Source organism: Nipponia nippon, unplaced genomic scaffold (assembly GCF_047370975.1).
Source record: "Nipponia nippon isolate SJK-2023a ecotype South Korea unplaced genomic scaffold, ASM4737097v1 scaffold_7, whole genome shotgun sequence".
NCBI classification, from domain to species: domain Eukaryota; kingdom Metazoa; phylum Chordata; class Aves; order Pelecaniformes; family Threskiornithidae; genus Nipponia; species Nipponia nippon.
The window spans coordinates 8,285,101-8,307,091 of record NW_028262391.1 but is presented as its reverse complement, the minus strand read 5'-3'; the positions used below and the strand labels follow the sequence as shown (position 1 = coordinate 8,307,091).

Genomic DNA, 21,991 nt, shown 5'->3' with positions numbered 1-21,991 from the left:
CATTTAGCTAGTAACAAGGTAGCAAATGTTACTCTAATGAAGGAAATTATTAAAATTCTGTGTTTGCTGTAGTAAGAAATCAATAGTACTTTTAGGAAACATAGCGTAGAGAAAGCTGATGTAAGATTAAAACCATTAAACCTACCTGTTAGCCTCCAAGTCCCTCCCTCAGAGCTTTTAATTTTCTGTTTAGAAGGGGGGTTAGGGATCAATATGAAGATCTGTTGATAATATTATATTTAATTAGAGTAATCAAAACCCGTGCTTAGAGCATGACACCTGCCAGGGAGAGCTTCAAAACCGTAGTAAGCAGCATGTGTTAGCAGAGTTTCTTTTGCTTGTCCGTGGGCACTAATCTGGGAAGGGTCCCAAATGGGGCAGCTACTCAGCCGTTTCATTGACTTTGATCTGGTTTGGGGGGCAGTTGATTCTCCCATAATGCCGTTGATCAATGATTTCCTTTCAGCAGTGATGTAATTAAAGAGCTTTAGTCAGCTTGCGTTGTGTTGTCTTGAAATTTATTATTCTGGAGATTTAAAGAAGATCGATAGGGTGCAATGGCCCAATGTTGAGAGCCAAGCAGGAGGACCCCGTGAGAGGAGGAGGCATGCATGAAACAGGGCTCCAGGACACAAATGAGATGTTTACCTGGGACCTTGAGCTGACCTATGCACAGCACACCCTCTTTAACCAGTAGCGGTTTATTACCTATTTTTATCATGTAGACTCGAAACTAGTCTAGCCTGGTTATTATCGATCTTGGGTTGTTCAAAGGAGTTGAAATCAAGCACTGTAAGAAAATAGTGATTAAAGCAGTTAAATGTCTTTTTCAGAGGTAGTTATTACTCTGGTTGCAACATATGTACGAAATTTAAAAAATATTTTCAGAATGTTATTATCTCAAAGAAGTCATGATGAAAGCCTGAAAAAAGCTATGATTTTTTTTAAAATGTGTATTGGTAGACATCATTTAACAGAGAAATATTACATATTACTGGAGCATAGTCTTGAACAGTGAATATGATAGGAAGCTGTGTATATGATGAGAGGCACAAGAAACTTATTCGGCACGCTGAATGATGCTGTATCAGACTCGGGAATACTTCTGTACGAGTTCCAGTCTTGTTTATCTCGTGAATATTTTTTACCATCCTCATACTGAGAAAAGAGGTGTTAAAGACAAGAGATAAGAGTAGGATGTATTCTTCATACTCTGTGAAAGTATTTAGCAATCCTGAATTGTTCAGAAAACGTCCACTTCCAGATCATGCACTCTGCCAGGTCATACAGACCCAATATAAATCCTCAGGTGTTGTCATAAAATTTAGATCTCTGCCCTCAGGAGATCTGTCATGAGCTTTCGGGGCTCAAGACCAAAAAACCCAACACGTTTTCACATCCACACAACGGGGGGCTGTCCCTAAAACTGTTACATGAGATGAGACTGACCCGTCGTACATGCTATTTAAGTAGTGCTCTAGTTTGCTTGACACTATTGTTGGTGACTTGGTCACCTCATTGCAAAAGGCAGAGAGCAAACACCGTGGTGATTAGTGCTCTAACCGTTCTTGCAGGAACAAGCACCAATCCTGCCCTGGAGGGCTGCTGCACCCGGGCATCTCTGTTCAGGATGCTCAAACCAGGCAAAATAAAGATTTGGCATCATGCTGCCTTGACTTCAGGGCAATTCTGGACTTATAGAAAGAGCCTAGAATACCAGTGATTGCTGTCAGAAAAGATAATTCTTCTCCTTTAATTATGCTGGTTTAATTATGTGTCTGAACTTTAATCTTTCTAAGTGTCCATAGTAAGTGATAACTTCTAATGCAAATCACCCCTGCAAAGGTAAGGAAAATCCAGGTCTGAAGAATGTCTTTGCTTCACACAGGAAAAGAGAGTTTGGATAAGGTTGTGTTAGGTACCTCAATTTGTTTCTGGCTGTGAGATGCTTATGAGACACTTTCCTTCCTTAAACACCTTGTTTATATCCCTTTATAGGTAAACTTTCCCAGACAATACTAAAGCAAGACTGTGTTGGTGTTTATTAATGTGTGTCTCAAAAAATATCTTTTTTTTTTTTTTTTTTTTTTAACCCATCCTGGGGAAGAAATTAGGTTGTATGCTGTTGTTAAACATCCAGCAGCTGGTGTTCTTGCTGTATGGTGCATACAGGAAGACTTTTGATTTCCTCAGATTTAAGATCATCTGCTCGTGTAACTTCATGGAGTTCCACTAATTTTTCATCATTCTTTTAAATGTTTTTTACTTAATATTTTACATTGTGTCTAACTTAGAGTAAGAATTGATGAGCTTGGTCTTTAGCCAAAGCAGTTGAACTGTTATTTCTAAATAACCATGTCACCAAAGTGTTTTTGAGAGAGGTTCTGGGAATTGGCATTCTTCAGACATCAGTGGCTGGTTGCTGGATATATCTAAGCATCAGCTCTGAAGAGGCACTTTTCAGTCCTTAGAGCCATTCCTTCACTATGATTTTCTGTAGCACCATGTTGTGAGTAAACGCTCTTTCCTGTGACTTTTGCCACCTTCTCTGAGTTTTAGCTTTATTCTGCAGATTACATCCTGAGCTGTCCAATATAAGATGCAGAGCAGAAAAGTGTCTTCTCTGGGGGGATGTGCTGAGTACATTAGCATTGTCGTGTGAACCAGAAGGATGCTTTTCAAGTGATTCTTCCAATCATCCCTATTTAGTTGAGTTCAGTATGCTTCACATTACAGTCTTGAAGCACATGGATTGAGCTCCTTTCAAAGGACGTCAGTTCAGAAGCTGCGCTCCTGGCACCCGCGTCCTGTACTCCAGCTGTTCCTGGGTGTGTGGTTCACATGGACTAGTTCTGCTCTGTCTGGAGTCCCCGAAATCTGCACAGAGCAGGCACTGGGTCTTGGGCACCAGCCTCTGCACTCTTTTTATGCTGCGTTATTTGCTATTGTAGACATAGTGTTGGTCTCATCAGTTTTCATAGAAGGTCACCTGAAGTTTTCCCAGAAGTGATTTCTCTGTTCTACTAGAAGGTATGATAAGGCTACTGAGCAATGCAATTAAGGAGCATGAATTAACGCAGTCATTAGATCTTAATTTGAAAGAACCGATTTTATACAAAGGATATACCGACATCATGTGGGTGCACGTGTAAGTTCAGGACAGTATTCTTCTTGACAGATGATGGATGATGGGCCTCAGCAGAGGTGCACTGCTGCCGATTCAGCAAGGTCTGTAACGTCCATTCCCTCTCCTCATCGTTGTAGTTATGTGCCATTAAACATTTAGTGAGGTTTTAATATTTCAAATTATTTACATTTTCTAGGAATGGGAGAAATACGCTCTTAAAGTAAACTGCAAAAGCAGGCTTTGCAGAGCGCTCTGATCCTGAGTTAAAGCTAGCTGGAAATGAAATCTAATTGGAGAAAGTTTATGGAATTTCTGGTGTTGAATAAGGCTGCTTATTTATTACTTTGTTATAGCTCTATACAAATATATAGATGCACATATGTCTGTACTGAAATTATGCTGTCCAGACGTATGAGAGCCAGTTGGAATCTCTCAAGGTTGCAGATGACTAAGTGTAAATGCATGTGTATATTACAAGATACGTGCCCTTGGAAGTGACTTTCTCGCTGATGACAAATCTTTCTTAAATCCTCTCCTAGAAATCAGTCCTTTGTTGGTTTTCAGTCTTTGACTTTTCTATTTTCCCACTTATTCTGATGGATTTTAATAGAAGTTTTAAAAACAAGGATTTATTTGAAATACATTAAGAGATACAATACTTCAGAAAAATGTTTGATACCCAAAATTCCTTTTTGAATTATTTAAGCAGTGCTGCAGCAAACTGTTTATTCAGTGATGTTCAGCCTGGTGTGTAGTAGAGATGTAGTTTTCTTTTAATGCAGCTATTGAATTCAAACCCACATAGCCTCTGGCGTAATTCCAAGAGCGATCTGCTGTGCGTAGTGAAGATAAATTGCTTGTTTTCAGCAGCATTTCTTCATCTTCATCAGTTAATCTGGAATGAAATTTTACAGTCAGCCACTGAATATTTAAGCAATATATTTACCCCTTTTATCCTGGGGGAATATTTAATAATGCTGTGTACAGTAAATGATTATAGTAGTTAGTGATACAAGCTGAGAATGTATAGTTTCCCATAATTTTCTTCCATCAGAATGAGTTCCGTACTCTAATGCAGAACTACGCGTTTCGCTGGGCTTTGTGCGCCCTGCTTTCAAGGCTATCAGAAGTGTAATTGAGTGTGTGTTGGCATCGGCAATAAGTCTTTCCCACAAATCTTTCCTTGACACACACTCCCCCTTTTGGTGCCAGATGTCAAGTTCTTTTGGATGCCTGTCTTATGATTCTGCAGTTAATGCACAGTAAATCCTGCGAGTTTTCTGTGCCTGCACCCAGAAGTTTTCCACCTCATCGTTTCCTGATTTTCCAATGCCCCATTCGGTATCTTCGTGAATCTTTCATATTAACACATTATGATAATACTCGAGAACAGTTTTTTCTTTAACGATGTCTTGGTGTTCATGGACTTATAGTAGATTTAAAAAAAAAAAAATTAAAAATAATTTTTTTTCAATCCTTTTTGTTTTCCATTGCTTCACAAAGATTTTTTTCATTAGCATCATGGTAAAAGTGGAAAATTATCACGAGTATGGTGAACAAAGTTCCTTCTTTCTTCAGAAATCCTGTAAAATGCTTCCTGGTTCTTGCGCCATTATTTGTATATTAATCGCACTCCATTCTTTATTAAGTTTGCATTGTATTGTACTTTTGTAACTGTAATTACAAGTGTAATTTTGTGCTTAGAAGTTAATTCAATTTGATAGGGCCATGTTTGGTACAAATCATGTTACACAGTGCTGTCTAGATGCACTGTATCCCTTTTTCCTGTAGAAATTTCATCACAAGAAACTTGTGCTCCCTCTTTTTTACTACAGATGATGTTCTTCTCTAAGGCCTTTCCCGTTATTCAAGGCATTTAAGAATATGACCAAGTTTTAAGCATGGTTGAGTAGTCTCTCTGAAGTCAAATGCGCTCCTAATATTCTTCAGTTTAGGTGCTCTGATGCAGCAAGGATTCAGACACACTCCAAGAAGCCAGACTGCATATTCTCCATGTAGAAGGAATAATCTTTGTTTGTTCCAGCCTTTGGTTTTTGGAATAATCTTGTCGCTCCAGAATCTGTTAAGCAAAGAATTATCTTCATCATTTAGGGCATTGTTTCTATCTAGCTGGTTGAAATAACGTTTTAAAAGTAATTTCGGTCCTTTTAAAAATACATAAAATTTCTGTGAAAGCTTAGTTTTGAGTTTCCATATTTAAATGGGCTTCAGACAGGGCTCTAGCGTTTCAGGAACTCAGAATTTTTACTCAGTTTTCCCTTACTTACAATCAGAAGTTCAGCAAAACTGTACTTGCAAGTAAAACTTGGACTTATAATTGCCCAAGCAACTATAGAAAAACTCGGACTTGCGTTGCCCAAGCAAACACATCCCCATCTCCAATGGTGAGGATGCCATGTTAGACCAGGTGGCCAAGCTTGGTGAGAGAGGGTCGTTTTCAAGGGGAAGAGTGCCCTATGGTTGGTTTATGACCACAGGGAAGTTTTGCTCCTCTAAAACACTGTGCTTTGGAAATTCAGACCTGCCACTTGAGCTGGTGTAATTTCAGTCGTTGTGTTCAGTTCCCACAAACATGGATGATAATGTCTTCACCCTTCAGTCACTCCAAATCCAAGACAAATGTGTAACTGAGAGAGGTGGGGTGCATGTTCTGCACTGTCGCCGAGCCTGCACTGAAGAGGAGATTTTCATTCCAGTCTGTGACAGTGATGGTGATCGTGGAAATATCAGGGATAAGTACCGCCTTCAGGTAGTTTTAAAGTGTGTATCCTACATTTGAGAGCCTAAGCCTGAAGGTGCGGGGGGCTATTTTGTGCAGCACTCCTGTTCCTGCAGTGGGGTCCCTCAGCATCCCAGCAAGGCAGCTCGTACAGCAAGGGGCAATGCTCCATTGCTTCCCGGTAGCCCACAATGTCCTGGGACCAGCATTGTTGTCATGGGGTACGTGACAGATTGAGATCTACAAGGCAGCTTCTTGGAGCATTGTCCAAATCTCTCTTAAAAGCTCTGCGCTCCTAGTGACCCCAGGCCAGATGTCAAGCCTTCCCGAGGGATAGTTTAGCCCGGGTTGCGGTCTCGTCGTGGCGGGGCAGGAGCTGCAGGGAAGCAATGGGAAGCGGGGCTGCCTCAGCGGTGGGCAGCACAAGGAGGTGCAATGTGTGGCAATGCCTGGCATTAAAAAATGCATAGTCTTCTACACTGCTATCCATTAATAACTGGCATTAAACTACAGTTAAAAACTATTACTTCTTCCTTAAATGACACTTCATTGCAAATAAAAGAGCAAGGAGAGAAATTAATACTGTTTTTCAACAAACATCGTTAAGCAGCATTTCCTTACTGTGTCTTCGTTAGCTTTTCTAGCTGTATCTTTGGTTATAGGATTTTATTTCTGAAGGTGGAAATTTGAGTAAGCTTTGGGGCTCCAACATTGTTAATGGCAATTTAAATTAGGCCAGCTTTAACAACATCCTTTTGCCTGTGCCTTCAGCGAAGGTGCTGTATAAATGATAAATAATGATGGTAAATAATCTTACAAGGTCTCCTAAGGTTTAGATCTTTGTGCGCTGGAAAAAGTTGTAGATTTGTATGTTATCAGCCGTTGTCTTTGAGATATATACAAGTGTTGTCTTTTAGATGTTAGTAGTTTTGTCCTTCAATAGGAAACCCAACATTTCTCTTATTCTGTTAGTAAGTGGTTCTGTTGAGAAAGACTCAGAGAAGGCATCAAACTTGTCCATGTTTCATCTAGGAAGTATCCCAAAGCATTTTCTAATGAGTAGGTGTTGTTTCCATCACCTGTCCTGTTTGGGGTCACATGTGGAATAGTTTTATATGCTGTAGAGTACTGCCCTGGCTGCCTTAGCTGGGGTCAACTGTGAATGTCTTTTCCCAATATGTCCAATTTGGCTGTGGCTGATACCTGGACCTTGCACCAGTAAGACTCGGGAAATGAATCCGGATAATTGTCTTTGCTATTTGTTATTATTTGGACTATGTGGTACCGCAAATCTTACTCTGTTTATTGGTGGTTTCCAGTGTAGATGAGTGGCTAAAGATTATTCTTAATGGAAAAGACTATTGGTCATTAAGTAGTAGCCATGGGTCAGTGCCCAGAAGTAAATTGGAGAAATTAAATTCACATATTATGAACGTTTGTTTTCAAAAGCTACTGTGAGACCTGACGTGAAACTGCCAAGCCAGAAAGACTTTACCACCGTTGTATGGATGGGTGTCTGCTGACAGCATTGCTCATGGGAGCCACTTACACAGTTTTATTCGTTATGTTTCTATTTGGTTCGAAAGCATGAGATGAAAGTTCTCGGAGCCCTGACAAGGTGCTCTGGGCTGGTTTGGCTTTTCTCAGTGTTGTTCCTCATAATCATTTATAAGTACTCCATGGTTTATTGCTTCCTTTCGATAGCCAGGTTAGTTGTCATCTACTTGATTTTCATGTAACGTGGTGATTCCTGACATTTTAAAATTGGCAGATGAAAGAAGGGCTCATTTTGAATCTAAGTTTTGTGACTGAATTTTTCTAGTTTGCTGACAAGCTGTCAGGCTGAATTCTGCTATTAACCCCGGAAAGAAAAGCCAACTGTCGTTCTCAATATACGGACTAAAATGACAATTGTATTTGAAACGCATTGTCAGTTTTTTTCAGAAATCATTTAAATATTTTTATTAGTGATTATATTTTAAGCAAGTAAGTATTCTTTTCAAAGTAACAATTTATTTGTGAAATTATATGGGGGAGCTGTTATATTTTCAGGTAAATGTATGTGATTAGTACAACATAAAGCTAATTTCTCATACAGATGCAGCAGGTAATTGGATCTGAGTGGTGGGCAGATGTCATCAGGAACGAGTGCTCCTTGGGAGGGTGGGACGTAGGATGGGGCACAGTCCGTGGAGCTGGAGAGCTTGGTTGAGATGTGCTGTGCAACGGGCTTCACGTGGGATGCTGAACCCGCTGATCTTACCAAGGTCTCGATTTGTTCCTGTGAAATTGTCCTCATAACCATCTAGCTTCTGAAAGGTGCAAGGCTAAGGTAGTCTGTTTTGAAAGCAACGAGTCATTCTTGGGTTTATTCTGTGGAACTTAGAGAATAATACGTGTTGGCTTTTGGTTCTAATTGATTTTCACATCACCCTCTCCGCTCAGGAGGAGATGCACGTTTATGACAATTTTGAATGAATTAAACTTTATATCTTCAAAGGAAAGGGCTGGTTCCTGGTAGCACTGAAGTGGAAAAAACCAACAACCTAAATTAAACTTCCAGGATTTATGTGATGATTTTAAAAGCATTTGTTGCATCAGGACTGTAGGCATCTCCTGTGTCTTAGCAATGGGGTTTCAGACATATGTTTTGCAGTCTTGCCTACCTTTTGTTATTTCTAATTAGTTTTAGAGGAATCTCAAAGTTTAATTTTTAGAGCAGACCATTCAAAAGTGACTTAGGATCTATCCAAGAGTTAAAAGAACCAGTCTATCAGTGACAGGGGTTAGAAGATAACAGCTTTGTATATATGTATGTTCCACAGCCATTTTTAATTTCTGTTATAACTTTCTTGTTTCTGACCCATTTAGCTTGAGTTTTATTACAGGAAAAAAGTTCTTGCACTTTTATAATTAAGATTTTATAATTAAGATTTTATAATTAAGATTTTCACACCCCCCCCCATAGGTTTTTTAAAAAAAATAAGTGATTTATTTATCTGTCTTTCATTATTTGTTTCTTCTGTGAGGTAGCAAGCTCACAGATTTCCATAACTTTCCATAAAGAACCACCTTCTTACGAAGAAGAATAAGAGCATTCTTCATGATTTTTACGTATGTTTTTCAAAGTTCTCATCCACATAAAAAGCATTAATTTATTTGGTAATATGTATAATACAAAAATGTTGTTTTCACAAGAGCACATAATGTAACTTAAAACATGTTAGTTTCTTTTCGAGATAGCTCCTTTATATTCCATTTTATAGCTGCAATTGAATTTAAGAGACTGTAACTTAAAATGCAAACCTGTTTTGATATTGTGGCCTCCTCATTTAATTTTGCATGACAAGCATCAAAACAAATCATCAGGATGGTACTGAAATTCCCTGTGCATTTAGCCAGTTTCCCACTGTGGTTTCCAAAAGAAAGTAAGATTTTTAAAAAAAGGAGGAGGAAGGGAGAAGGGGAGATGAAAGTCATCCCCTAAGAGCAGCCCTGAGGTCCTCTCCTCGTGGCTATCCCCGTCTCTTGATGCTCACCACCCTTCAGAGCTAACTCCATCCCGCCGTCAGCAGCTGCCGTGCGCTGTGCTATCTGATGCCGTGCGGCAGAGCCGTGCCCAGCTGCAACGCGGTCGAGCCCTCCCCTCATATTCGTTTTACCTGTGAAGGCAAATTGGTGGTGGTATGTGAGGATTCATCAGTTACGGTACTTGTTTAGCAATGTTGATTTTATATTCCCTTTATGATCTGAGAAGATGTTAATGTAATACAGTTTATTTACTTTTTACATGATACATAGCTCATCTGTATTTCTTCTTGCAAAAATTGCAATAGTAAGTTACCTATATTCCATTACATTGTGCTATATGGTAGAGGTAAGTTTGCTTTACCTATATGTACTTTTTCTTAGCTTCGCTTTTGTTTTTCTTATATTAATATTTGATTGTGTCTAATATAAAATTTTAAATCTACATCATTGCCATTAAGGTTTACTTGCTCTGAAGCAGCTTACTATGGTGGACACTTCTCAGGGGCTCTGAGATTCTTCCCATACTGTTCCCAAAAATGTGAACTTCCTTTGGACTAGACTGCATCCATTCTGGAAGTAATCCTCCCCTCTCAGACACTGATATATTTGAATAAATGTTGGGCATTTTCAAGAGTGGCTTTCAACCATATTGAGTGTATATGATCTCTTCCATTTTGAAATATTTAGTTTGTATTTTTATGGCTTTTTCTTCTTTGTTGCTTATAATTTCTTCTGGTTTCAGTTCAGACTAAGGTTAATCAGGTGTCACCTTAGTAGTTTACACCTTCCTCATATCTGGGGTCAATATTTTTATTGAAATTAATGCAATTATTGGAATAATAAGAAGAATTTATTTATTATTATTATTATTACTACTACTACTACTATATTATTGGAATTGTATTTTCCGTGACTTTCCTAGATGTTCAAAAGAAGGCCCCTGTTGAAATCCAAATAGCAATAAGAACATTAGCAAGCCGCAGCCCCTGTACTGCTATACATCCTGCAGGTTGCATTTCACATGATGATGGTTAGGAAATGCATTCATAAAAGTATTTTTGCTGTTTCTAAGAGGTAGAAATTAGCATCAATTAGACATGCAGATTGCATAAGTCCTCTAATGAAAGAACTCTTATTTCACTAGAGTAGTAGGTGCTGTGCTGGCCTGGGAGATGTGAAGTTGCTAAAACCGCGCCCTCCAACCTGGCTGGAAAGAAAGAAAAAGGGAAAATGTGAATTTACAGATTGGACAAAAGCTGCCATTTCACTATAAATGTAATTTGACTGCATAAAATATAATTAGGGTGGAGGAAGATCAAGGTGCTTTCTGGGCCTTTGCTCTGGAATCTCCTGGTTCCCACCGTGGTGTTTGCAGCTCCACGTTTCTCCCCCTCCAGGCTTGGTCTCCTGTTTCTCGGGAGGAAGGCTCCCTGGTACCCCAGTGAAGGGGCAGTCCTGCCTCCTCCTTGCAGCACCCCTGGGGTTATTCCTCTCCTCCTCCTCTTCCTCCTCCTTCTCCCCATGGAGCAGGGGTGGCATTGGCTGCCGTGGCTGGGAGCAGGAGGAGGACAGCCCACTGCCACTGAGTTGGGACACAGGCAGGAGAATTCTCCCTGCAGCAATAATGGCCAAAGAGCAGAAATTCAGACAATTTTGAAGCAGACTGAGGAACAACTTACACAAAAGCATCCCTTCTTTCACCTGCTCAACACCTCCGTTACAGCTGTTTCTGTAGGAGACCCTCCATTGTTCTCGCGTTTCTCCATCCGTGGTGTGCGAGGGGGAAAGAAACAACTCTATTAGAAATATTCGTTTAGGAACAATTTAAATAAGTTGGAAGCAAAGTTAGAGTTTTTCATATTGATCATTTCTAAGTTTTCCAGTTGAGTGAAAGTATTCCTGAAGGATATAGCAAAGAATCATCCTTGACTCCCTTGACTCCCCTTTTTATATCTGGAATTTATTTTTTCTCTCCCAAATGTTACTGCCTTTTTTAGTTAACTGGATTAGGGGAATGTTTAACTCTAGGCCGTCCTTTTCCTTTCCCGAGCTCTTCCTTCCTCTTCCCACCCCCTTCCTCCAAAACAAAGTAACTCAGGTAGAAGGTGCCATTTAAACACTTCCATTGAAATTATCAGTTATTCTAAGAAATAATTTTCTCTCCAAGACAAAATATCAGATAAGACAAGAATTGCACCCAATTATGCTATTTGTCTGAGCTCAGCTGCGGTTTGGGGGGTGCAGGTCTTTGGTTAAACATTAGTTGACTACAAGATGTCCAAGTTGGTAATGTACAGCCTTTTCTGAGATGGAAGCAAATCTTTGCAATATTTAATAGCATCCACTGCAATGAGTCAGGAGCTACGGAAGCAATTTAAGCCAATTAATCCTTAGTGTTAAAACATATTTCAGTTGAATTTTTTATCAGACGTGTGGGTGGGAAACAGTGTGTGAGAAAGAAAGAAATTAGAAATGCACTAAATAATAGATGAATGTACCTAGCCAAGATCTGCTTATTAAGTCTTCTTTATTATTATTATTATTATAAATATTTAGTGCCAGATCCTCAGCTGGAGTAAATTTGCTTAGCTCTATTGAAGTCAGTGGAATTGTGCCAGCTTGAATTGCTAAGGATCGGGCCCTTAATTTTGCAGTAGGAAAACGAGAATATTTTGGGAAGGGAATGATGGGGGCTGTGAGAAGTTTGCTAATGATAACACTGTTTTCATAGTACTAACAGAAAAAAATGTAAATTACTATTCTTTTGACTTTCATAATGAAATTCAAGGAACTACTTGATGTTATTTCATTAGATGTCAATTACTTTTCCTTAAAGTATCTACGTCTTAAAACCCTTGCATTTATTAAGGGATACTGCACAGAGACTGTAGGGCTTTTATTTCATTTCGGTGGATGCCAGTCTCTTGTACCAGCATTTCTGCCATTCTTACCTTAAAAATGCTATAATGGCCATAGCGTGCTCATTTTTGGAAATCTGTTTCACACGCTGCAACTGATTGTCCAGCATGAGTAAAGCGTGCTGTAATTTAATATGGCATCCTATTAAAATCCAATGTGTCATCTCATTTGGCTACATTTTAGAAACATATCAACAAACCAGCTAGCGAAGCTAGCTAATTCTGTAATTGCTTAAAAAAAGAAAACCAACAACTTGTTATTTCCAGAGTAAGGGAAATGCACATCATTCTTCGATACCATGAAATGCTGTGCTAGCCCGTCTAAAGTGTACACGTTTATGTTTAAATACCTGTATTTCTGAAATAATAGCTTTTTAAGTGGAATATCTTGGAGGACTAAAAATAACATCACAAAACATGTTTGTTATATTCCTAATTGTTTTGACCATAGAATTAATTTTCAAGTCAAAGGGGGGCACCGCTTTTTCATCATTCCCGCTTCAGAATATTCAGCATGTCACAGATGTTCATGAATAATGTCCATTTAAAACTGTTGGCAGCGCGCGCCGGCGAGTTGGCGAGATGAATTAAATGTTGGGGGGATCTGACAGGCAGCACGCTGCTTTGTGATCATTCCAAAGTTCTAATAATCTCCCTCACCTTCCCTGCCTGCCGCTAATGAAAGAGAATAGGTGATTGCACCTCGGGCTATGTTCTGCGCCTAATGACTCCTCCAAAGGCAGATTTATGAAGAAAAAATTAACTTTGAATGAGGACTGAATTGGCCCTGACAGTCTGATAGACTGTGACACAGATTCTGTGGCAAAACAGACGTAGCCCTAATTGATTATCAATATTTTAAGCAAAGTGATGAAAATAAGCATTAAGTGATGAGAAAGGCAGTCTTAATACAGTAGGCAGTAACCGGGATATGGGAAGTCTTTGGGGAGGTCGGCCCCGCTTGCCAGTACTGAATTTTATCTGTCAATTCTTACCTTTTGCTTCCCAGCACCCCTTGTCCCTTCTCAGGGTATTTTTTCCTTATGGATTTCGGACTGGCATGTTAATATTCTGGACAAGGATGTGTGTGCTCCCCTCTCTCTAGAGAAGTTTGTTTAATATTTAACCCGTTTTGACTTAAGAATAACTTCTGCTATTTTGCAGTATGCAGGTTTACAGGATTTTGGATATTTTCTCTTTTATGTTGTACTTTCTCATAGCTCTGTGTCATTTATATCCAGCAGGCTAGCCACAAACTGCATTTTGAAAATGGTAACAGTTAAAAAAAGAAACTAGTGAAAAATTGCCTGGTTGACATGAAAGGATTTATCTTCACAAATATGTTGGTCATACCCAACGTTAGAAGAAGAGGAAGAAAAGATTTGGGCTTTCCTTGTGTTTTTTGAGGGGAGTTCCACGTTACTGGATATATCTTCTACCAAAAAGATGTTTAATATTCTGGAAAACCTGCATGGCTGCTAGCAGACAGACGCTCACTAGCGGCACCATAGCAGGAGACATTGCACCAAAGCAAGGAAATACTTTCCAAAATCACTACGGGAAGGGAATCGAACAGGAATGCTGCTAAAGGCGTGAAAAATACCATGCAGCATGCCCCCGCGCCGGGAGGAGCGGGTGGGATAACTTCTCCCGGCCAAACGCCATGCTGGGTGTTCTCCCCAGGGAGAGCGGAGAGGCTTAAAACAAGCAGATTTGTGCTTTGGGCAGTTTGTAACCGCAGCCTGCGGAGCTGGGGAAGGGAGCACCCACTGTCACGTTCGGGCGTCTCCAATATCTGTAATTACAGTCAGTGGCGTAATTAAATCACGCGTAATACTTCGGACAGCAATGGCAGGAACTTCTCGCGTTTGAGTATCGTAACGTATTACGTGGCTGCCGTGTAATTAGAGCGGGCAGTGCTGAATGAAGCCATCACAGCAGGGTTAGGGGACGCTTAGCCATGGATGAACTAGCCAAGTGGCCACCTGAATGTTTGTGCTATTTAAATTTTGGGGAAATGTTATTTTAGCGCAGACTAAAAAGACAAAAATGTAGAAAAATGGCTTAAATCTGGTATGATAAAAATGCGCGTGGTGTTGTCACTTCTGTTTTTGAACTAACAACTACTGGAGTCTGCTCCTTCTGTTCCTGTCTAAGGAAATATCTGAGAAAGAGGTTGTTTTGAATTTGTGTTGGAATTTTTCGGATGTATAATAGATAACTTTGCATGTCAGTATATGAATATTCAGCAGAGAGGATTTCCACAAGCCTTGATAAATTTAATATACTAGAGAAAAATAGCATGTAAATTAAATAAGGCCTTGTAAATTAATAATGGATTATACTTGTATTTTATATGTGAGCTGACTGAATATTTTATAAGTGCAAAAATGTTTTTATTTAACAAAAATGGTTAAGTCTTTCTGATTACCATCGTGGATGGCTTGGCTACATTTTAGATGTAATGTCTGTATGTGTTTGAGTTTGTCTGCTTTCTTTTCCCCAAAAACACCTTGAAATGTATAGCCTGTATTTTTAAGTCCACAATGAGTTTTTTTTCTTTTCCAAACAACTTGCGATTCACAGTTGATGGGTGTTCTGACACTCCTCTTTTTTTAATTTTACCAGTAAAACAAATTGCATCCCAGCGCGGGGCCGAGCCTTTTTTACGCACCTTCTGCGCCTCCTCCGGCGGCGGTGGGAGAGGGCTGTGCTGCGGGGGCTCTTCCACAAGCCCGGGCCACGCTTTCCGAAATGCCCTTTGCACCCCCAAAACAGCACCTGCCGCATCTCTACCTTGAATCAATTAATATTATTCTGATTTCTTTTAATTAGCATCTTTGCTTGAAACTATTTTACCTTGGCACAGCGCAAGGCTGGTCAGGATTAACGCATCGCTCTGACATGCCCATCCGTCGGGGAACGGCTCTGTGCTTCCCAAGCCCCGAGCGCTTCCCCCACCCCAGGGGTTCAGTCCTGCATCCCGGGAGGGTGCGAGCGCCGGCTGTCGCTGATAGAGCCGCTGAACCACGGTGGAGCATCCTACTACGGCACCATATCTTACTCCCAAACAATCTTACATAGAGCATAGGTATGGCTTTTACCAAAATTGAAGCGTAGCCATGCAAAGCACAAGAGAGAATGTTGTGCTTGGCAATACTCTCCAGCATGGCTCTTTTGAGGAAATAAAAGTAACTCAAATTACTTTAGAATATGAATACCTCAAACGGACTTTGGCCGGGAAGCTGTGCACATTGCTCACCAGCTTCGTTAATGAAGCCAGAAGGCGGCACGGCTCGTCCCGCTCGGCAGGAGCAGCACCGGAGGCACCCACGGCCGGCGGGGAGGCTGGTCCCTGTCCCATCCCCGCTGCCACTGGGGTTTTCCCTTTTCAGCAAAGGGCTGAGTTGCCGCTGTGCTCGCTCCAGGTAGGTCAGGGCACTTGGTACACACATGAAGAGGCCACAGGGCCTTGTACCGAGTCACTTTTTAAGCAGTACCCACAAGCAATGAACAGGTCTGTATGCTTGTGTATAAAAATATTAACGCCGATGAACATTGTGGTTATCTACAGATGAGAAATTGGTAGTGAAAGCCTGGGGAAAATCAGTCTCTCACTGCATTGCAAAATACATGAAAAGAAACTGCTGCGAATTTTAAATTAAAGTTCATTTTTGTTGCTGTTGATTTCCCATTTTTCTCATACTCAATAATTAAGAGAAAATAATATTATACATATGTTACAGGACTTTGTCTTGTCTCTGTGGCTTGGGAGACATGTTTCTCATAGAACTAACTGTAGCAGTAATGATGATATCCATACATCGAGTCTTTACAAAAGCATTGAAAACCTCTAGTTTTAGTGGCTCTCAAGCGGAGACGAGCTGATGCACATCGTTTGTGCTATTTAGAAGGTGATTTATTTGTGAAGACCATTTGTGTTCTCTTTTTTTTTTTTTTTCCTGGAAAAACTGCTTTCTTTTTTTGTTGCATCAGATGTAGTCTCCAAAGAGATTGTTCCAACATTTCCTGTTAGCATAATGTCATGCAGTAAGACAGCATATTTTAATGCAGAATCTATTGATTTTCGCAGCGTGTTTTTGTACATCTTTGTGGTAAGCTAAAGGTGGCCGTTGGCTCCTAGTGCCCTGTGAACCGATTAGAAAGTTAAAAGTAAACTGGCTAAGTGACCAGCAAAGAAAACATATCGCTAGTAGAATGAACCAGTTATAACTTAACAGTATAGTTAAAACAGTACTTTTTGTCCAATAATGAGCAATGTGTTTTAAGATATTTTAGGGTTTTTTTTTAATTTCATTATGTAGCATTAGGCAAAGAAAAAACTTGAAGGCATGTTTGCGCACACTGTAATTTTAACCATTTAAACTATTTGCTAGATACAGACCGTTGTTAGAGCAGTGATTTTAAGGATTCTGGCAGAACTGGACTACAAAACCTTGTTAAAATAGGGGTCAAAATAGTTCATTCTGAAAACACAGGGCCGCTCAGGCGCCTGTCTGCTTCTGCCCGCTCCTTCCCACGTGCACATAATGCGTCTCTTCAGTAACACTCTCATTTGTTTCTCTTGCTTACCACTTGCTTTTAGGGCATTTTGATACCGTAACTACCTTCATCTTGCTCTCCTGCTGTGCTCAAGGATGCAGCACAAGCAAGTGTGAGCGTATGTTACCGTTCTTCATAGAGGGAAGATCTACTCCATTCCCAACGTCCATCCCATGCTGTGCTCGCCCACCACGTGAGCAGGTCGCTGTACCTGTTTGCTCATGGTGAAGGGCCGTGTGGGCGTCCTGGGGCACCACATGCTGGGGATGAGATGCTCCAGTACCACACTGTACAAGCTCCTTGTTGGTTTGGCTGAACTTCAGGAGTTCATAATAGCCAGAACCCTGTCAAGATTATTATCCTAGGCAGTCTACCACTTGAAATAGTGTTGCCATTTAAAATACTCATCTTGCAATTCTGGGACAGTACTGACCATTTCCACACTAATGGTTCATCTAATAATGCATTTGTCTTTCTATCTTGGCGAAATGGACAGTGTAGAGTTGATGCAGTTGTCCCTGTGATGGCTTGAGGCATCCTGCCCATGCTTCAAGCTCCCGTGTTGGAGCGTGACAGCAGCTGGAAGTTGGTTGAGTAAAACTTTTAAAGAGGTGGTTCTGAAATTATTTAGAAAATACTGGATGCAGCGGATGGAAAGATACCCAAGGGTATTGTTAGGATTTGGTTGAAGGTACACATGTTGCGCTTGGGAACTTGTTCAAATTTTTAATACATTAATTTGCATTTCACCACTGGTATTTTGGTTTTCCTTTGTGCAGTGTCATTAAGCTGGACATTTTACAATTTTATCTCATTTTTGTTGTATGTATGTGTTCATTTCAATTTTGAAAAGGAGTAGGAAAAGTACTTTTGCTGCTGTTCATAAAGGTGGTTTTTCACTCCGCCGTGAAAATTGTAAGGCTCATTGGTGACCATCCTTTTTCTTTAATCATAGTACCAAGGGCTTTTGATTAGAGACATTTTTCTCTGGCTTTAATGCATCTGTTATCTGTGGGGATGACCCTAATCTTAGCTGGCCAAGAACAAGTCACTTCTTCAAAGCCGTGTAGGGTATGGTGGAACTTGGTATTATACAAAATTGTAATTGAACCTCAGGTTCTTCTGGGGCTTCCTGGGCGCCCAGGGTCTCCCGTGCTCTGTCACTATAACGAAGTGCTGCACAATGGAGGGTATTTTCATTTTCTCATTATCTATTATCATCAGTGGGACTATTTGCGTAACTATTTATGCAAACTGTGAAGTTAAATAGTTACGAGGGAAGTGTGGTTGATTTAAGGAGGCTTTGATTGAAGGAAACTCATTAGATAATGTCTTGAGATGGTTGTTTGGAAGAGAGAAGGCACCAAGTAATAGCGTAACTGTTAAATGTCAAATATATGTCATGCCATGTTGGTAAGGAAATAACATCATCTTTAATGTTTTGAGCTTGAAATATTTTTTAAAACCTACGAGACTGTTCATTATTTTTTCGATTCTTTTTTTCAGTTTCTTTTTCCTTTCCTGTTTTTTATTTGTCACTAAAAATGATCAAGTTATAGGAGAACAGAAAGCATGTCATATGATTTAGGAGGGATATAGATTATTAAATGCTTGTAGTTTATTAAAGTACTTTTATCAAGTTTCTTAAGTGAGAGGGTAGTTCTTGGGATACTTTCTTTTCTATAAAGGAGTAACAATTTAGAGGGGAGAGGACTCTGAATTAATAGAATTAGTTAAGAAGAAAGAATTAAAGAGGTAAATCTAGGTGAGTATATAAAGTTTGGATGGGAAAATAGACAGGAACCTGAATTTCTGTGCGAGTGACTGTTTGGCGCATAAGCAAGAAGAGTCTGCTTGAATGGCAGAGTATCTGAGCATAAACCTGAAAATCTCTGCAAAATATCAGTAACACAGAGTGTGGGATAATTCATGGGATCTACAGATGAAGTTGGTAAAGCTGTCCTGATTTACACCAGCTGGTATTATGGCCCAGTGTTTTTCTGTGGCTCCCAAATCACTCTTCTTCGTTCTTGTATTTAATCTCTGATAGCTTATTCCATCACCAAAATTTTACAGTCAGCCTATAGATAATACCAAGCAGACACAGAAACACCTACCCTCTCCCTTTCCCAAACTGGAAAGTATACAAAATCATCCACTTTTTTCCTTTTCTTTTCTTTTTACCCCACTTTTCAGCATAAGCCAAAGATCAGCTGGCATTGCAGGTCTGCATTGAATGGGTTAAAGCAAGGCAAAGGAGTGGACCTGGTTCATCCCTCCGATCGTGGCCCTGGGGAATTACCTACCGTTCATTGATCCGCAGTTGTTGATCTGTACATAATAATTGCTCCTCAACAGGAACCGAAGTTGCAGGTCTGGCAGGCAACCCGCATTTCCATTAGGGAGCTCTCCGCTCAGGCTGTCATCAGCCTCCCCCGCTCCCCAAAATCCATGGCAATTGCATTTGCTCCTTCAGAAAGGGCTGTGACACTGGGTGGGTTTGCCAGCTCTGGCTTGAGCTGCTTCTAGTTCCGTCATTATCAGGTTTGGAAAGCAGGTGAAATTAAGCTGATCAAAGAGCTAGTCTGAGTTTCAAAACACGTTATCATGTTCAGATTTAGGATATTGGTGCATATGGAAACATGAAGGGTGTTTTGGTTTGGGTTTGGTTTTTTTTAATAACAGAGAAGGTACTTAACGTAGCTTAGTTTTGATTAAATGTTAGTGCCTTTGTTGTAACTTAGCAATATTGTTCCACTTCTGCATTGTGTTTATGTGTCTGAGTAGCGTGTCTGTACGCTGCTCGTCGTTTATTCGCACTGCAAAGATAGGATTTATTTCTTCCTCCTTTGTGCTGCATCCAGCACAATGAGCTGCAGATCCCAGCCAGGCTGGAACAGGCACTTCTATCAGGGACACCTGGAAATGACTAAAATTCTCTTTCATTGTGTTGTATTAATAGGCCACTAGCTACTAGCAAATATCTGCATTTCACAACTTTATTATTTTAGTGTAGGTAAACATCTTAAACATCTTCCATGTGTCATTTTCCCATCCTTCAGAGAAAAAAAGAATCAATAGAATTGTAATTTTATCTGGGGTTGGATGAGCTCTTAAGTGTTGCAAGCTCGAGCACCTCTTTATTTATTTATTTTATATTTTAGAAAGCTTTGTAAGCAGTCAGACTTTTGTCATGCTAGCTGTTTATCCATGCAGGAAGCCCAGTTTCAGGAGCAATCTCAGCACTCCAGCTACCTGGATCAATTAAAACCACGTTTTTGCTGAAGTGACTTCTTTGATCTGCTGGGGGTGATAAGCAGCTGTCTCTCCTCCTCCGGCTTAAGGAAAGTGCATTGCAGGAAAACTGAGTTCTCTTCCAAATATCAGGCCTTTTAAGTGCTTTTAAGTGTGAGTGGCCAGCATGTGTTCTTGCGCACCCTGAAATACAGGGTAAGGGCGTAGTAGTCTGCAGAACAGAGAGGGTGTATTACCTTTTGGAATAACTTGTAAGGATCTTTTCGTATTGTTTAATCACAACTTGATTTGATCAAAATAAATCTGAGTTTTTAATGCTGCTTTGTAAGTGAATAATGATAGAGAATTTAAAATACCTGAAGAGAATTGTTAGCATTAAATTCTTAAAGCACCACATGGCTTCAGTGACTTCTGTTGGTTGTGATGGACGGTGCCCTATAACCTCAGAGACTTACTGCTCTGTAGATTTATAGGCTAAGTTAAATTGTTGTTAATGAGCAATTTTGTGTAGGGAATTGTCCTCATGGTACTTCCTAAATTGCTACATTGTCCATATAATTAACCAGGACTTGAAGGGACAGCTCTGTTTCTGCTAGCAGAAGTTTTAACTATACTTATAAGGGTTGGAAATTAGCATTTTAAAGTCAACAAATACACAGACAAGTAACATCTTTCATGTGTGTTTTATTATTTTTTGCCTTGGATAACCATTGAGATATCCAATGAATTGTTCCTGTGCAGCAACAAATCGGTAAGGAAGAACAAAATACCATAGTGGAATAGATAAATCAAATTTAGGCATGGTAGTTTATTGAATCTAAATTGTGCCCAGTTGGCCCAAGAGCTATATAAGCAATCCATCTTGTGTTGATAATGGAGGTTCTTGAAATCCACCTGATGTTTGCATTATTAAATTTCAGCCTAATGAGCTCTGCTAATACATATTGAAGACAGTTGTAAGGAGTAGAATGTGAATCTGAGCGGGATAATTTGAAAGAAACATAAGCTGAGCATTTTACATGACTCAAGGGGTATATCTACAATTACACATATAACCAAAATTGAATTTAAATGGAATTTCTATTATCCTTGTCCCTTTACCAGGGAGAATAAAGTGTAAATGAAGTAAAAGTCTTTAGAGTTACTAGCAGTTTGTTTTTATTATCTAATTTAATAGATTCTTGTAATGATCTTCACTGGCAGAAAAGTTTTAATATTTCATGACTTTAAATGTAGTCTAAATATGTATAAAAGCATGTAAATGGAAACAGATGTCTGTGTAATTACTTCTGTCATTTTGTAACACTACTGTTTAAGTTGTATATTTTAAGAAGGTGTAGCTACTGGCTGCAAAAAGACACCAGGGTCGGAAAGACCCCTTCACACCCCACTCCTGAACTGAATTTTGTTTTCATAAATTAGTGGTTGATTCAGTGGGTGGTAGGACTAAGCATCTGCAAAACTGAATAAGCGTTTGCTATTTGTGCCACGGTTCACAGTGATTTTATTACCTGAGAAGGCCTGGTTTAAATTCTGAATTCTGTTTCTTTTTGGTTCTTTTCCTTTTGACATGGTGATACTTTTTAAAACTTAATATTTCATCAAGTATAATGCTATTAGAGACTTATTCTCACTTAGTTCACTCATCAGGCAGTGAGTTGGCAATAAAAGAGAATGGCTCCTTTGAGACATTAATGCTTTGGAATAAATGATGTGCTAGAACAGAAATTTAATTAATTTACAGAGTATATTGATAGTCCCTTGTTACTGTGCTGTATATTTTTAATCTTCTTTAACATCTGTAGTAAAGTGTTTGAAAACCCCTGCAGTTGAGCAACTAGTAGATAATTAAGTAAT

The 21,991-nt window shown here is 39.7% G+C and overlaps 1 protein-coding gene across 2 annotated transcripts in view; it reads left to right on the top strand.

Moving 5' to 3' along the window:
- The window catches only part of RSRC1 (arginine and serine rich coiled-coil 1), a 176,065-nt gene that overhangs the window by 118,344 nt on the left and 35,730 nt on the right, over positions 1-21,991 (top strand). The gene's annotated exons all lie outside the window — the stretch shown is intronic.